The sequence below is a fragment of the Brienomyrus brachyistius genome, chromosome 2 (genome assembly GCF_023856365.1).
Source record: "Brienomyrus brachyistius isolate T26 chromosome 2, BBRACH_0.4, whole genome shotgun sequence".
Lineage (NCBI taxonomy): Eukaryota > Metazoa > Chordata > Actinopteri > Osteoglossiformes > Mormyridae > Brienomyrus > Brienomyrus brachyistius.
In genome coordinates, this window is record NC_064534.1 from 38,386,957 (window position 1) to 38,403,839 (window position 16,883).

General features: G+C 44.2%; 9 non-coding genes and 6 pseudogenes across 9 annotated transcripts in view; all 15 read left to right on the forward strand.

Annotated features, from left to right (window-relative positions):
* The window catches only part of LOC125735503 (5S ribosomal RNA), a 119-nt gene extending 23 nt beyond the window's left edge, over positions 1–96 (forward strand). The window contains exon 1 of the ribosomal RNA XR_007394798.1: positions 1–96. This exon is cut by the window's left edge and continues 23 nt beyond it. This is a non-coding gene — a ribosomal RNA (5S ribosomal RNA).
* A 1,080-nt stretch (positions 97–1,176) lies between these two features.
* On the forward strand, positions 1,177–1,290 carry LOC125731497 (5S ribosomal RNA; annotated as a pseudogene).
* A 1,078-nt stretch (positions 1,291–2,368) lies between these two features.
* LOC125734914 (5S ribosomal RNA) lies at positions 2,369–2,487 on the forward strand. Its single transcript, XR_007394216.1, has one exon. It is a non-coding gene; the product is annotated as a 5S ribosomal RNA (ribosomal RNA).
* A 1,075-nt stretch (positions 2,488–3,562) lies between these two features.
* Positions 3,563–3,681, forward strand: LOC125731295 (5S ribosomal RNA). The gene has a single exon (XR_007391581.1). It is a non-coding gene; the product is annotated as a 5S ribosomal RNA (ribosomal RNA).
* Positions 3,682–4,760: 1,079 nt separating this feature from the next.
* LOC125736908 (5S ribosomal RNA) lies at positions 4,761–4,879 on the forward strand. The gene has a single exon (XR_007396175.1). It is a non-coding gene; the product is annotated as a 5S ribosomal RNA (ribosomal RNA).
* A 1,079-nt stretch (positions 4,880–5,958) lies between these two features.
* LOC125736909 (5S ribosomal RNA) lies at positions 5,959–6,077 on the forward strand. The gene has a single exon (XR_007396176.1). It is a non-coding gene; the product is annotated as a 5S ribosomal RNA (ribosomal RNA).
* A 1,078-nt stretch (positions 6,078–7,155) lies between these two features.
* On the forward strand, positions 7,156–7,269 carry LOC125731498 (5S ribosomal RNA; annotated as a pseudogene).
* A 1,077-nt stretch (positions 7,270–8,346) lies between these two features.
* Positions 8,347–8,465, forward strand: LOC125736687 (5S ribosomal RNA). The gene has a single exon (XR_007395961.1). It is a non-coding gene; the product is annotated as a 5S ribosomal RNA (ribosomal RNA).
* A 1,078-nt stretch (positions 8,466–9,543) lies between these two features.
* LOC125730931 (5S ribosomal RNA) lies at positions 9,544–9,662 on the forward strand. The gene has a single exon (XR_007391224.1). It is a non-coding gene; the product is annotated as a 5S ribosomal RNA (ribosomal RNA).
* Positions 9,663–10,738: 1,076 nt separating this feature from the next.
* On the forward strand, positions 10,739–10,857 carry LOC125734604 (5S ribosomal RNA). The gene has a single exon (XR_007393909.1). It is a non-coding gene; the product is annotated as a 5S ribosomal RNA (ribosomal RNA).
* Positions 10,858–11,937: 1,080 nt separating this feature from the next.
* On the forward strand, positions 11,938–12,056 carry LOC125732099 (5S ribosomal RNA; annotated as a pseudogene).
* Positions 12,057–13,133: 1,077 nt separating this feature from the next.
* On the forward strand, positions 13,134–13,252 carry LOC125731414 (5S ribosomal RNA; annotated as a pseudogene).
* Positions 13,253–14,326: 1,074 nt separating this feature from the next.
* On the forward strand, positions 14,327–14,445 carry LOC125731566 (5S ribosomal RNA; annotated as a pseudogene).
* A 1,077-nt stretch (positions 14,446–15,522) lies between these two features.
* LOC125732025 (5S ribosomal RNA) lies at positions 15,523–15,641 on the forward strand (annotated as a pseudogene).
* A 1,065-nt stretch (positions 15,642–16,706) lies between these two features.
* On the forward strand, positions 16,707–16,825 carry LOC125734774 (5S ribosomal RNA). Its single transcript, XR_007394077.1, has one exon. It is a non-coding gene; the product is annotated as a 5S ribosomal RNA (ribosomal RNA).
* Positions 16,826–16,883: the final 58 nt, after the last annotated feature.

Genomic DNA, 16,883 nt, shown 5'->3' on the forward strand with positions numbered 1-16,883 from the left:
CACGCCCGATCTCATCTGATCTTGGAAGCTAAACAGGTTAGGGTCTGGTTAGTACTTGGATGGGAGACCTCCTGGGAATACCAGGTGCTGTAAGCTTTTCTCACTTTTACTTTATACAGGGGGCGCTCCACTTCACGATTAATTTAAATCTATCACTCCCCTTCCATTTTACTATTTTATATATATATATTTTTTTTTTTCTCTCATTCATAAAGGCAGCTTTTAGAAACCGTTTTACTCTAAATACTTCCTGGTAATTCTAGGTGCTGTAAGCTGTTCGTGCCTTTATTCCACCAGGGCGCGATCTTCTCACAAACTTGAAGACTGTCACTCCCCATTCACGTTTTACAACTTATTGTTAATGATAAAGAGACAGCTTTTTACACACAGTTTTAAACAAAGTACTGATATTATTCCTCTTCAACTGACCGCTTTGTTTTCTATGCAAAAACCACTTCGCCACAGAAGACTCGATATTATTGGCATAGCAAGTTCTGCTCTTCTCCTTTCAAAACTTGCTAAAAGCTGTATTTAAAAGAACAGATTGGCCGGGGTAATTCACACCCTTCAATGCCAGCTTAATGTTTAGGTTAGTGGGAATCACAGAGGAATTAGGGATGGAAACTTCTTTGCTGGTGGTAGAAGCGGTCTGGTGAATTTTTAGAGAGAAGAGGCCGTCGATGTTTGAATGTAGAAAATTGTTCTGGCTGCAGCCTGCAGTATGGACTTGTTGGTGTGTGTAGCTCCCAGTGTTCTGACAGCGCGACGTTTTGGGGAAGCATGTGATTCAGCAGCTACCAGTGGGCTTCGTGCGGCGGAGATTTTGTGGCTGTTAGCGGAGTTGATAACAGAGGGTCGTTAAGAGAAGCCTGCATGCTGTAGGCAAAGGAGTAATGTTTGCCGGCGGGGGACGTGCGGCGATTAACCTGTGCGGTAGTGAAAAGGAGTTAAAAAGAAGGAAGTGTGCGGATGCGGAATGAATGGAATAATTGTGGTAGGCTGCCGGCTGAGTAGTTTGGTGAATGTTTGGTGTGGGTCCGGCGCTGCCGATTGGATGGTGGGGCTGCAGTGTGAGTCAGATGAAAAAAAAAAAAAACCAGGAGTAGGATCCAATGGGACTAACTGGCATGTATAGACGCGTGTAATGCAAAAGGGCTGTTTTTGGTAGCAACTCTCGCTTACGGCCATACCACCCTGAACACGCCCGATCTCATCTGATCTCGGAAGCTGGGTAGGGTCTGGTTAGTACTTGGATGGGAGACCACCTGGGAATACCAGGTGCTGTAAGCTTTTCTCACTTTTACTTTGTACAGGGGGCGCTCCACTTCACGATTAATTTAAATCTATCACTCCCCTTCCATTTTACTATTTTATATATATATTTTTTTTTTTTTCTCTCATTCCTAAAGGCAGCTTTTAGACACCGTTTTACTCTAAATACTTCCTGGTAATTCTAGGTGCTTTAAGCTGTTCGTGCCTTTATTCCACCAGTGCGCGATCTTCTCACAAACTTGAAGACTGTCACTCCCCATTCACGTTTTACAACTTATTGTTAATGATAAAGAGACAGCTTTTTACACACAGTTTTAAACAAAGTACTGATATTATTCCTCTTCAACTGACCGCTTTGTTTTCTATGCAAAAACCACTTTGCCACAGAAGACTCGATATTATTGGCATAGCAAGTTCTGCTCTTCTCCTTTCAAAACTTGCTAAAAGCTGTATTTAAAAGAACAGATTGGCCGGGGTAATTCACACCCTTCAATGCCAGCTTAATGTTTAGGTTAGTGGGAATCACAGAGGAATTAGGGATGGAAACTTCTTTGCTGGTGGTAGAAGCGGTCTGGTGAATTTTTAGAGAGAAGAGGCCGTCGATGTTTGAATGTAGAAAATAGTTCTGGCTGCAGCCTGCAGTATGGACTTGTTGGTGTGTGTAGCTCCCAGTGTTCTGACAGCGCGACGTTTTGGGGAAGCATGTGATTCAGCAGCTACCAGTGGGCTTTGTGCAGCGGAGATTTTGTGGCTGTTAGCGGAGTTGATAACAGAGGGTCGTTAAGAGAAGCCTACATGCAGTAGGCAAAGGAGTAATGTTTGCTGGCGGGGGACGTGCGGCGATTAACCTGTGCGGTAGTGAAAAGGAGTTAAAAAGAAGGAAGTGTGCGGATGCGGAAAGAATGGAATAATTGTGGTAGGCTGCCGGCTGAGTAGTTTGGTGAATGTTTGGTGTGGGTCCGGCGCTGCCGATTGGATGGTGGGGCTGCAGTGTGAGTCAGATAAAAAAAAAAAAAACAGGAGTAGGATCCAATGGGACTAACTGGCATGTATAGAGGCGTGTAATGCAAAAGGGCTGTTTTTGGTAGTTTTTCTCGCTCACGGCCATACCACCCTGAACACGCCCGATCTCGTCTGATCTCGGAAGCCAAGCAGGGTAGGGTGTGGTTAGTACTTGGATGGGAGACCACCTGGGAATACCACGTGCTGTAAGCTTTTCTCACTTTTACTTTATACAGGGGGCGCTCCACTTCACGATTAATTTAAATCTATCACTCCCCTTCCATTTTACTATTTTATATATATATATTTTTTTCTCTCATTCATAAAGGCAGCTTTTAGAAACCATTTTACTCTAAATACTTCCTGGTAATTCTAGGTGCTGTAAGCTGTTCGTGCCTTTATTCCACCAGGGCGCGATCTTCTCACAAACTTGAAGACTGTCACTCCCCATTCACGTTTTACAACTTATTGTTAATGATAAAGAGACAGCTTTTTACACACAGTTTTAAACAAAGTACTGATATTATTCCTCTTCAACTGACCGCTTTGTTTTCTATGCAAAAACCACTTCGCCACAGAAGACTCGATATTATTGGTATAGCAAGTTCTGCTCTTCTCCTTTCAAAACTTGCTAAAAGCTGTATTTAAAAGAACAGATTGGCCGGGGTAATTCACACCCTTCAATGCCAGCTTAATGTTTAGGTTAGTGGGAATCACAGAGGAATTAGGGATGGAAACTTCTTTGCTGGTGGTAGAAGCGGTCTGGTGAATTTTTAGAGAGAAGAGGCCGTCGATGTTTGAATGTAGAAAATAGTTCTGGCTGCAGCCTGCAGTATGGACTTGTTGGTGTGTGTAGCTCCCAGTGTTCTGACAGCGCGATGTTTTGGGGAAGCATGTGATTCAGCAGCTACCAGTGGGCTTCGTGCGGCGGAGATTTTGTGGCTGTTAGCGGAGTTGATAACAGAGGGTCGTTAAGAGAAGCCTACATGCAGTAGGCAAAGGAGTAATGTTTGCCGGCGGGGGACGTGCGGCGATTAACCTGTGCGGTAGTGAAAAGGAGTTAAAAAGAAGGAAGTGTGCGGATGTGGAAAGAATGGAATAATTGTGGTAGGCTGCCGGCTGAGTAGTTTGGTGAATGTTTGGTGTGGGTCCGGCGCTGCCGATTGGATGGTGGGGCTGCAGTGTGAGTCAGATAAAAAAAAAAAAAAACAGGAGTAGGATCCAATGGGACTAACTGGCATGTATAGACGCGTGTAATGCAAAAGGGCTGTTTTTGGTAGCATCTCTCGCTTGCGGCCATACCACCCTGAACACCCCTGATCTCGTCTGATCTCGGAAGCTAAGCAGCGAATGGCCTGGTTAGTACTTGGATGGGAGACCACCTGGGAATACCAGGGGCTGTAAGCTTTTCTCACTTTCACTTTATACAGGGGGCGCTCCACTTCACGATTAATTTAAATCTATCACTCCCCTTCCATTTTACTATTTTATATATATATATATATTTTTTTCTCTCATTCATAAAGGCAGCTTTTAGAAACCGTTTTACTCTAAATACTTCCTGGTAATTCTAGGTGCTGTAAGCTGTTCGTGCCTTTATTCCACCAGGGCGCGATCTTCTCACAAACTTGAAGACTGTCACTCCCCATTCACGTTTTACAACTTATTGTTAATGATAAAGAGACAGCTTTTTACACACAGTTTTAAACAAAGTACTGATATTATTCCTCTTCAACTGACCGCTTTGTTTTCTATGCAAAAACCACTTCGCCACAGAAGACTCGATATTATTGGCATAGCAAGTTCTGCTCTTCTCCTTTCAAAACTTGCTAAAAGCTGTATTTAAAAGAACAGATTGGCCGGGGTAATTCACACCCTTCAATGCCAGCTTAATGTTTAGGTTAGTGGGAATCACAGAGGAATTAGGGATGGAAACTTCTTTGCTGGTGGTAGAAGCGGTCTGGTGAATTTTTAGAGAGAAGAGGCCGTCGATGTTTGAATGTAGAAAATTGTTCTGGCTGCAGCCTGCAGTATGGACTTGTTGGTGTGTGTAGCTCCCAGTGTTCTGACAGCGCGATGTTTTGGGGAAGCATGTGATTCAGCAGCTACCAGTGGGCTTCGTGCGGCGGAGATTTTGTGGCTGTTAGCGGAGTTGATAACAGAGGGTCGTTAAGAGAAGCCTACATGCAGTAGACAAAGGAGTAATGTTTGCCGGCGGGGGACGTGCGGCGATTAACCTGTGCGGTAGTGAAAAGGAGTTAAAAAGAAGGAAGTGTGCGGATGCGGAAAGAATGGAATAATTGTGGTAGGCTGCCGGCTGAGTAGTTTGGTGAATGTTTGGTGTGGGTCCGGCGCTGCCGATTGGATGGTGGGGCTGCAGTGTGAGTCAGATAAAAAAAAAAAAAACCAGGAGTAGGATCCAATGGGACTAACTGGCATGTATAGACGCGTGTAATGCAAAAGGGCTGTTTTTGGTAGCATCTCTCGCTTACGGCCATACCACCCTGAACACGCCCGATCTCATCTGATCTTGGAAGCTAAACAAGTTAGGGTCTGGTTAGTACTTGGATGGGAGACCTCCTGGGAATACCAGGTGCTGTAAGCTTTTCTCACTTTTACTTTGTACAGGGGGCGCTCCACTTCACGATTAATTTAAATCTATCACTCCCCTTCCATTTTACTATTTTATATATATATTTTTTTTTTTTTCTCTCATTCCTAAAGGCAGCTTTTAGAAACCGTTTTACTCTAAATACTTCCTGGTAATTCTAGGTGCTTTAAGCTATTCGTGCCTTTATTCCACCAGTGCGCGATCTTCTCACAAACTTGAAGACTGTCACTCCCCATTCACGTTTTACAACTTATTGTTAATGATAAAGAGACAGCTTTTTACACACAGTTTTAAACAAAGTACTGATATTATTCCTCTTCAACTGACCGCTTTGTTTTCTATGCAAAAACCACTTCGCCACAGAAGACTCGATATTATTGGCATAGCAAGTTCTGCTCTTCTCCTTTCAAAACTTGCTAAAAGCTGTATTTAAAAGAACAGATTGGCCGGGGTAATTCACACCCTTCAATGCCAGCTTAATATTTAGGTTAGTGGGAATCACAGAGGAATTAGGGATGGAAACTTCTTTGCTGGTGGTATAAGCGGTCTGGTGAATTTTTAGAGAGAAGAGGCCGTCGATGTTTGAATGTAGAAAATTGTTCTGGCTGCAGCCTGCAGTATGGACTTGTTGGTGTGTGTAGCTCCCAGTGTTCTGACAGCGCGACGTTTTGGGGAAGCATGTGATTCAGCAGCTACCAGTGGGCTTCGTGCGGCGGAGATTTTGTGGCTGTTAGCGGAGTTGATAACAGAGGGTCGTTAAGAGAAGCCTACATGCAGTAGACAAAGGAGTAATGTTTGCCGGCGGGGGACGTGCGGCGATTAACCTGTGCGGTAGTGAAAAGGAGTTAAAAAGAAGGAAGTGTGCGGATGCGGAAAGAATGGAATAATTGTGGTAGGCTGCCGGCTGAGTAGTTTGGTGAATGTTTGGTGTGGGTCCGGCGCTGCCGATTGGATGGTGGGGCTGCAGTGTGAGTCAGATAAAAAAAAAAAAAACCAGGAGTAGGATCCAATGGGACTAACTGGCATGTATAGACGCGTGTAATGCAAAAGGGCTGTTTTTGGTAGCATCTCTCGCTTACGGCCATACCACCCTGAACACGCCCGATCTCATCTGATCTTGGAAGCTAAACAAGTTAGGGTCTGGTTAGTACTTGGATGGGAGACCTCCTGGGAATACCAGGTGCTGTAAGCTTTTCTCACTTTTACTTTATACAGGGGGCGCTCCACTTCACGATTAATTTAAATCTATCACTCCCCTTCCATTTTACTATTTTATATATATATATATTTTTTTTCTCTCATTCATAAAGGCAGCTTTTAGAAACCGTTTTACTCTAAATACTTCCTGGTAATTCTAGGTGCTGTAAGCTGTTCGTGCCTTTATTCCACCAGGGCGCGATCTTCTCACAAACTTGAAGACTGTCACTCCCCATTCACATTTTACAACTTATTGTTAATGATAAAGAGACAGCTTTTTACACACAGTTTTAAACAAAGTACTGATATTATTCCTCTTCAACTGACCGCTTTGTTTTCTATGCAAAAAGCACTTCGCCACAGAAGACTCGATATTATTGGCATAGCAAGTTCTGCTCTTCTCCTTTCAAAACTTGCTAAAAGCTGTATTTAAAAGAACAGATTGGCCGGGGTAATTCACACCCTTCAATGCCAGCTTAATGTTTAGGTTAGTGGGAATCACAGAGGAATTAGGGATGGAAACTTCTTTGCTGGTGGTAGAAGCGGTCTGGTGAATTTTTAGAGAGAAGAGGCCGTCGATGTTTGAATGTAGAAAATTGTTCTGGCTGCAGCCTGCAGTATGGACTTGTTGGTGTGTGTAGCTCCCAGTGTTCTGACAGCGCGACGTTTTGGGGAAGCATGTGATTCAGCAGCTACCAGTGGGCTTCGTGCGGCGGAGATTTTGTGGCTGTTAGCGGAGTTGATAACAGAGGGTCGTTAAGAGAAGCCTGCATGCTGTAGGCAAAGGAGTAATGTTTGCCGGCGGGGGACGTGCGGCGATTAACCTGTGCGGTAGTGAAAAGGAGTTAAAAAGAAGGAAGTGTGCGGATGCGGAATGAATGGAATAATTGTGGTAGGCTGCCGGCTGAGTAGTTTGGTGAATGTTTGGTGTGGGTCCGGCGCTGCCGATTGGATGGTGGGGCTGCAGTGTGAGTCAGATAAAAAAAAAAAAAACCAGGAGTAGGATCCAATGGGACTAACTGGCATGTATAGACGCGTGTAATGCAAAAGGGCTGTTTTTGGTAGCAACTCTCGCTTACGGCCATACCACCCTGAACACGCCCGATCTCATCTGATCTCGGAAGCTGGGTAGGGTCTGGTTAGTACTTGGATGGGAGACCACCTGGGAATACCAGGTGCTGTAAGCTTTTCTCACTTTTACTTTGTACAGGGGGCGCTCCACTTCACGATTAATTTAAATCTATCACTCCCCTTCCATTTTACTATTTTATATATATATATATATTTTTTTCTCTCAATCCTAAAGGCAGCTTTTAGAAACCGTTTTACTCTAAATACTTCCTGGTAATTCTAGGTGCTTTAAGCTGTTCGTGCCTTTATTCCACCAGTGCGCGATCTTCTCACAAACTTGAAGACTGTCACTCCCCATTCACGTTTTACAACTTATTGTTAATGATAAAGAGACAGCTTTTTACACACAGTTTTAAACAAAGTACTGATATTATTCCTCTTCAACTGACCGCTTTGTTTTCTATGCAAAAACCACTTCGCCACAGAAGACTCGATATTATTGGCATAGCAAGTTCTGCTCTTCTCCTTTCAAAACTTGCTAAAAGCTGTATTTAAAAGAACAGATTGGCCGGGGTAATTCACACCCTTCAATGCCAGCTTAATGTTTAGGTTAGTGGGAATCACAGAGGAATTAGGGATGGAAACTTCTTTGCTGGTGGTAGAAGCGGTCTGGTGAATTTTTAGAGAGAAGAGGCCGTCGATGTTTGAATGTAGAAAATAGTTCTGGCTGCAGCCTGCAGTATGGACTTGTTGGTGTGTGTAGCTCCCAGTGTTCTGACAGCGCGACGTTTTGGGGAAGCATGTGATTCAGCAGCTACCAGTGGGCTTTGTGCAGCGGAGATTTTGTGGCTGTTAGCGGAGTTGATAACAGAGGGTCGTTAAGAGAAGCCTACATGCAGTAGGCAAAGGAGTAATGTTTGCTAGCGGGGGACGTGCGGCGATTAACCTGTGCGGTAGTGAAAAGGAGTTAAAAAGAAGGAAGTGTGCGGATGCGGAAAGAATGGAATAATTGTGGTAGGCTGCCGGCTGAGTAGTTTGGTGAATGTTTGGTGTGGGTCCGGCGCTGCCGATTGGATGGTGGGGCTGCAGTGTGAGTCAGATAAAAAAAAAAAAACAGGAGTAGGATCCAATGGGACTAACTGGCATGTATAGAGGCGTGTAATGCAAAAGGGCTGTTTTTGGTAGTTTTTCTCGCTCACGGCCATACCACCCTGAACACGCCCGATCTCGTCTGATCTCGGAAGCCAAGCAGGGTAGGGTGTGGTTAGTACTTGGATGGGAGACCACCTGGGAATACCAGGTGCTGTAAGCTTTTCTCACTTTTACTTTATACAGGGGGCGCTCCACTTCACGATTAATTTAAATCTATCACTCCCCTTCCATTTTACTATTTTATATATATATATTTTTTTTTCTCTCATTCATAAAGGCAGCTTTTAGAAACCGTTTTACTCTAAATACTTCCTGGTAATTCTAGGTGCTGTAAGCTGTTCATGCCTTTATTCCACCAGGGCGCGATCTTCTCACAAACTTGAAGACTGTCACTCCCCATTCACGTTTTACAACTTATTGTTAATGATAAAGAGACAGCTTTTTACACACAGTTTTAAACAAAGTACTGATATTATTCCTCTTCAACTGACCGCTTTGTTTTCTATGCAAAAACCACTTCGCCACAGAAGACTCGATATTATTGGTATAGCAAGTTCTGCTCTTCTCCTTTCAAAACTTGCTAAAAGCTGTATTTAAAAGAACAGATTGGCCGGGGTAATTCACACCCTTCAATGCCAGCTTAATGTTTAGGTTAGTGGGAATCACAGAGGAATTAGGGATGGAAACTTCTTTGCTGGTGGTAGAAGCGGTCTGGTGAATTTTTAGAGAGAAGAGGCCGTCGATGTTTGAATGTAGAAAATAGTTCTGGCTGCAGCCTGCAGTATGGACTTGTAGGTGTGTGTAGCTCCCAGTGTTCTGACAGCGCGATGTTTTGGGGAAGCATGTGATTCAGCAGCTACCAGTGGGCTTCATGCGGCGGAGATTTTGTGGCTGTTAGCGGAGTTGATAACAGAGGGTCGTTAAGAGAAGCCTACATGCAGTAGGCAAAGGAGTAATGTTTGCCGGCGGGGGACGTGCGGCGATTAACCTGTGCGGTAGTGAAAAGGAGTTAAAAAGAAGGAAGTGTGCGGATGTGGAAAGAATGGAATAATTGTGGTAGGCTGCCGGCTGAGTAGTTTGGTGAATGTTTGGTGTGGGTCCGGCGCTGCCGATTGGATGGTGGGGCTGCAGTGTGAGTCAGATAAAAAAAAAAAAAAACCAGGAGTAGGATCCAATGGGACTAACTGGCATGTATAGACGCGTGTAATGCAAAAGGGCTGTTTTTGGTAGCATCTCTCGCTTGCGGCCATACCACCCTGAACACCCCTGATCTCGTCTGATCTCGGAAGCTAAGCAGCGAAGGGTCTGGTTAGTACTTGGATGGGAGACCACCTGGGAATACCAGGGGCTGTAAGCTTTTCTCACTTTCACTTTATACAGGGGGCGCTCCACTTCACGATTAATTTAAATCTATCACTCCCCTTCCATTTTACTATTTTATATATATATATATTTTTTTCTCTCATTCATAAAGGCAGCTTTTAGAAACCGTTTTACTCTAAATACTTCCTGGTAATTCTAGGTGCTGTAAGCTGTTCGTGCCTTTATTCCACCAGGGCGCGATCTTCTCACAAACTTGAAGACTGTCACTCCCCATTCACGTTTTACAACTTATTGTTAATGATAAAGAGACAGCTTTTTACACACAGTTTTAAACAAAGTACTGATATTATTCCTCTTCAACTGACCGCTTTGTTTTCTATGCAAAAACCACTTCGCCACAGAAGACTCGATATTATTGGCATAGCAAGTTCTGCTCTTCTCCTTTCAAAACTTGCTAAAAGCTGTATTTAAAAGAACAGATTGGCCGGGGTAATTCACACCCTTCAATGCCAGCTTAATGTTTAGGTTAGTGGGAATCACAGAGGAATTAGGGATGGAAACTTCTTTGCTGGTGGTAGAAGCGGTCTGGTGAATTTTTAGAGAGAAGAGGCCGTCGATGTTTGAATGTAGAAAATTGTTCTGGCTGCAGCCTGCAGTATGGACTTGTTGGTGTGTGTAGCTCCCAGTGTTCTGACAGCGCGATGTTTTGGGGAAGCATGTGATTCAGCAGCTACCAGTGGGCTTCGTGCGGCGGAGATTTTGTGGCTGTTAGCGGAGTTGATAACAGAGGGTCGTTAAGAGAAGCCTACATGCAGTAGGCAAAGGAGTAATGTTTGCCGGCGGGGGACGTGCGGCGATTAACCTGTGCGGTAGTGAAAAGGAGTTAAAAAGAAGGAAGTGTGCGGATGCGGAAAGAATGGAATAATTGTGGTAGGCTGCCGGCTGAGTAGTTTGGTGAATGTTTGGTGTGGGTCCGGCGCTGCCGATTGGATGGTGGGGCTGCAGTGTGAGTCAGATAAAAAAAAAAAAACCAGGAGTAGGATCCAATGGGACTATCTGGCATGTATAGACGCGTGTAATGCAAAAGGGCTGTTTTTGGTAGCATCTCTCGCTTACAGCCATACCACCCTGAACACGCCCGATCTCGTCTGATCTTGGAAGCTAAGCAGGGTAGGGTCTGGTTAGTACTTGGATGGGAGACCACCAGGGAATACCAGGTGCTGTAAGCTTTTCTCACTTTTACTTTATACAGGGGGCGCTCCACTTCACGATTAATTTAAATCTATTACTCCCCTTCCATTTTACTATTTTATATATATATTTTTTTTTTTCTCTCATTCATAAAGGCAGCTTTTAGAAACCGTTTTACTCTAAATACTTCCTGGTAATTCTAGGTGCTGTAAGCTGTTCGTGCCTTTATTCCACCAGGGCGCGATCTTCTCACAAACTTGAAGACTGTCACTCCCCATTCACGTTTTACAACTTATTGTTAATGATAAAGAGACAGCTTTTTACACACAGTTTTAAACAAAGTACTGATATTATTCCTCTTCAACTGACCGCTTTGTTTTCTATGCAAAAACCACTTCGCCACAGAAGACTCGATATTATTGGTATAGCAAGGTCTGCTCTTCTCCTCCTTTCAAAACTTGCTAAAAGCTGTATTTAAAAGAGCAGGTTGGCCGGGGTAATTCACACCCTTCACTGCCAGATTAATGTTTAGGTTAGTGGGAATCACAGAGGAATTAGGGATGGAAACTTCTTTGCTGATGGTAGAAGTGGTCTGGTGAATTTTTAGAGAGAAGAGGCCGTCGATGTTTCAATGTAGAAAAATGTTCTGGCTGCAGCCTGCAGTATGGACTTGTTGGCGTGTGTAGCTCCCAGTGTTCTGACAGCGTAACGTTTTGGGGAAGCATGTGATTCAACAGCTACCAGTGGGCTTCGTGCGGCAGAGATTTTGTGGCTGTTAGCGGAGTTGATAACAGAGGGTCGTTAAGAGAAGCCTGCATGAGGTAGGCAAAGGAGTAATGTTTGCCGGCGGGGGACGTGCGGCGATTAACCTGTGCGGTAGTGAAAAGGACTTAAAGAGAAGGAAGTGTGCGGATGCGGAAAGAATGGAATAATTGTGGTAGGCTGCCGGCTGAGTAGTTTGGTGAATGTTTGGTGTGGTTCCGGCACTGCCGATTGGATGGTGGGGCTGCAGTGTGAGTCAGATAAAAAAAAAAAAAAACAGGAGTAGGATCCACTTGGACTAACTGGCATGTATAGAGGCGTGTAATGCAAAAGGACTGTTTTTGGTAGTTTTTCTCGCTCATGGCCGTACCACCCTGAACACGCCCGATCTTGTCTGATCTCGGAAGCCAAGCAAGATAGGGTCTGGTTAGTACTTGGATGGGAGACCTACTGGGAATACCACGTGCTGTAAGCTTTTCTCACTTTTACTTTATACAGGGGGCACTCCACTTCACGATTAATTCAAATCTATCACTCCCCTTCCATTTTACTATTTTATATATATTTTTTTTTTCTTTCATTCATAAAGGCAGCTTTTACACACCGTTTTACTCTAAATACTGCCTGGTAATTATAGCTGCTGTAAGCTGTTCGTGCCTTTATTCCACCAGGGCGCGATCTTCTCACAAACTTGAAGACTGTCACTCCCCATTCACGTTTTACAACTTATTGTTAATAATAAAGAGACAGCTTTTTACACACAGTTTTAAACAAAGTACTAATATAATTCCTCTTCAACTCACCGCTTTGTTTTCTATGCAAAAACGACTTCACCACAGAAGACTCGTTATTATTGGCATAGCAAGGTCTGCTCTTCTCCTCCTTTCAAAACTTGCTAAAAGCTGTATTTAAAAGAGCAGGTTGGCCGGGGTAATTCACACCCTTCAATGCCAGCTTAATGTTTAGGTTAGTGGGAATCACAGAGGAATTAGGGATGGAAACTTCTTTGCTGGTGGTAGAAGCGGTCTGGTGAATTTTTAGAGAGAAGAGGCCGTCAATGTTTGAATGTAGAAAATTGTTCTGGCTGCAGCCTGCAGTATGGACTTGTTGGTGTGTGTAGCTCCCAGTGTTCTGACAGCGCGACGTTTTGGGGAAGCATGTGATTCAGCAGCTACCAGTGGGCTTCGTGCGGCGGAGAGTTTGTGGCTGTTAGCGGAGTTGATAACAGAAGGTCATTAAGAGAAGCCTGCATGCGGTAGGCAAAGGAGTAATGTTTGCCGACGGGGGACGTGCGGCGATTAACCTGTGCGGTAGTGAAAAGGAGTTAAAGAGAAGGAAGTGTGCGGATGCGGAAAGAATGGAATAATTGTGGTAGGCTGCCGGCTGAGTAGTTTGGTGAATGTTTGGTGTGGTTCCGGCACTGCCGATTGGATGGTAGGGCTGCAGTGTGAGTCAGATAAAAAAAAAAAAAAACAGGAGTAGGATCCACTTGGACTAACTGGCATGTATAGAGGCGTGTAATGCAAAAGGGCTGTTTTTGGTAGTTTTTCTCGCTCACGGCCGTACCACCCTGAACACGCCCGATCTCGTCCGATCTCGGAAGCCAAGCAAGATAGGGTCTGGTTAGTACTTGGATGGGAGACCTACTGGGAATACCAGGTGCTGTAAGCTTTTCTCACTTTTACTTAATACAGAGGGCACTCCACTTCACGATTAATTTAAATCTATCACTCCCCTTCCGTTTTACTATTTTATATATATATATTTTTTCTTTCATTCATAAAGGCAGCTTTTACACACCGTTTTACTCTAAATACTGCCTGGTAATTATAGCTGCTGTAAGCTGTTCGTGCCTTTATTCCACCAGGGCGCGATCTTCTCACAAACTTGAAGACTGTCACTCCCCATTCACGTTTTACAACTTATTGTTAATAATAAAGAGACAGCTTTTTACACACAGTTTTAAACAAAGTACTGATATAATTCCTCTTAAACTCACCGCTTTGTTTTCTATGCAAAAACCACTTCGCCACAGAATATTCGATATTATTGGCATATTATCTGCTCTTCTCCTCCTTTCAAAACTTGCTAAAAGCTGTATTTAAAAGAGCAGGTTGGCCGGGGTAATTCACACCCTTCAATGCCAGCTTAATGTTTAGGTTAGTGGGAATCACAGAAGAATTAGGGATGAAAACATCTTTGCTGGTGGTAGAAGCGGTCTGGTGAATTTTTAGAGAGAAGAGGCCGTCGATGTTTGAATGTAGAAAATTGTTCTGGCTGCAGCCTGCAGTATGGACTTGTTGGGGTGTGTAGCTCCCAGTGTTCTGACAGCGCGACGTTTTGGGGAACCATGTGATTCAGCAGCTACCAGTGGGCTTCGTGCGGCGGAGATTTTGTGGCTGTTAGCGGAGTTGATAACAGAAGGTCATTAAGAGAAGCCTGCATGCGGTAGGCAAAGGAGTAATGTTTGCCGACGGGGGACGTGCGGCGATTAACCTCTGCGGTAGTGAAAAGGAGTTAAAGAGAAGGAAGTGTGCGGATGCGGAAAAAATGGAATAATTGTGGTAGGCTGCCGGCTGAGTAGTTTGGTGAATGTTTGGTGTGGTTCCGGCACTGCCGATTGGATGGTGGGGCTGCAGTGTGAGTCAGATAAAAAAAAAAAAAAACAGGAGTAGGATCCACTTGGACTAACTGGCATGTATAGAGGCGTGTAATGCAAAAGGGCTGTTTTTGGTAGTTTTTCTCGCTCACGGCCGTACCACCCTGAACACGCCCGATCTCGTCTGATCTCGGAAGCCAAGCAAGATAGGGTCTGGTTAGTACTTGGATGGGAGACCTACTGGGAATACCAGGTGCTGTAAGCTTTTCTCACTTTTACTTAATACAGGGGGCACTCCACTTCACGATTAATTTAAATCTATCACTCCCCTTCCGTTTTACTATTTTATATATATATTTTTTTTCTTTCATTCATAAAGGCAGCTTTTACACACCGTTTTACTCTAAATACTGCCTGGTAATTATAGCTGCTGTAAGCTGTTCGTGCCTTTATTCCACCAGGGCGCGATCTTCTCACAAACTTGAAGACTGTCACTCCCCATTCACGTTTTACAACTTATTGTTAATAATGAAGAGACAGCTTTTTACACACAGTTTTAAACAAAGTACTAATATAATTCCTCTTCAACTCACCGCTTTGTTTTCTATGCAAAAACGACTTCAACACAGAAGACTCGTTATTATTGGCATAGCAAGGTCTGCTCTTCTCCTTTCAAAACTTGCTAAAAGCTGTATTTAAAAGAGCAGGTTGGCCGGGGTAATTCACACCCTTCAATGCCAGCTTAATGTTTAGGTTAGTGGGAATCACAGAGGAATTAGGGATGGAAACTTCTTTGCTGGTGGTAGAAGCGGTCTGGTGAATTTTTAGAGAGAAGAGGCCGTCAATGTTTGAATGTAGAAAATTGTTCTGGCTGTAGCCTGCAGTATGGACTTGTTGGTGTGTGTAGCTCCCAGTGTTCTTACAGCGCGACGTTTTGGGGAAGCATGTGATTCAGCAGCTACCAGTGGGCTTCGTGCGGCGGAGATTTTGTGGCTGTTAGCGGAGTTGAGAACAGAAGGTCATTAAGAGAAGCCTGCATGCGGTAGGCAAAGGAGTAATGTTTGCCGGCGGGGGACGTGCGGCGATTAACCTGTGCGGTAGTGAAAAGGAGTTAAAGAGAAGGAAGTGTGCGGATGCGGAAAGAATGGAATAATTGTGGTAGGCTGCCGGCTGAGTAGTTTGGTGAATGTTTGGTGTGATTCCGGCACTGCCGATTGGATGGTGGGGCTGCAGTGTGAGTCAGATAAAAAAAAAAAAAAAAAACAGGAGTAGGATCCAATGGGACTAACTGGCATGTATAGAGGCGTGTAATGCAAAAGGGTTGTTTTTGGTAGTTTTTCTCGCTCACGGCCATACCACCCTGAACACGCCCGATCTCGTCTGATCTCAGAAGCCAAGCAGGATAGGGTCTGGTTAGTACTTGGATGGGAGACCTACTGGGATTACCATGTGCTGTAAGCTTTTCTCACTTTTACTTTATACAGGGGGCGCTCCACTTCTCGATTAATTTAAATCTATCACTCCCCGTCTATTTTACTATTTTATATATTTCTTTTTTCTCTCATTCATGAAGGCAGCTTTTACACACGTTTTACTCTAAATACTGCCTGTTAATTATGCTGTAAGCTGTTCGTGCCTTTATTCCACCAGGGCGCGATCTTCTCAGAAACTTGAAGACTGTCACTCCCCATTCACGTTTTACAACTTATTGTTAATAATAAAGAGACAGCTTTTTACACACAGTTTTAAACAAAGTACTGATATAATTCCTCTTAAACTCACCGCTTTGTTTTCTATGCAAAAACCACTTCGCCACAGAATATTCGATATTATTGGCATATTATCTGCTCTTCTCCTCCTTTCAAAACTCGCTAAAAGCTGTCTTTAAAAGAGCAGGTTGGCCGGGGTAATTCACACCCTTCAATGCCAACTTAATGTTTAGGTTAGTGGGAATCACAGAGGAATTAGGGATGGAAACTTCTTTGCTGGTGGTAGAAGTGGTCTGGTGAATTTTTAGAGAGAAGAGGCCGTCGATGTTTGAATGTAGAAAATTGTTCTGGCTGCAGCCTGCAGTATGGACCTGTTGGCGTGTGTAGCTCCCAGTGTTCTGACAGCGCGACGTTTTGGGGAAGCATGTGATTCAACAGCTACCAGTGGGCTTCGTGCGGCGGAGATTTTGTGGCTGTTAGCGGAGTTGATAACAGAAAGTCATTAAGAGAAGCCTGCATGCGGTAGGCAAAGGAGGAATGTTTGCTGGTGGGGGACGTGCGGCAATTAACCTGTGCGGTAGTGTAAAGGAGTTAAAGTGAAGGAAGTGTGCGGATGCGGAAAGAATGGGATAATTGTGGTAGGCTGCCGGCTGAGTAGTTTGGTGAATGTTTGGTGTGGGTCCGGCGCTGCCGATTGGATGGTGGTGCTGCAGTGTGAGTCAGATAAAAAAAAAAAACCAGGAGTAGGATCCAATGGGACTAACTGGCATGTATAGACGCGTGTAATGCAAAAGAGCTGTTTTTGGTAGCATCTCTCGCTTACGGCCATACCACCCTGAACACGCCCGATCTCGTCTGATCTCGGAAGCTAAACAGCGTAGGGTCTGGTTAGTACTTGGATGGGAGACCACCTGGGAATACCAGGTGCTGTAAGCTTTTCTCACTTTTACTTTATACAGGGGGCGCTCCACTTCACGATTAATTTAAATGTATC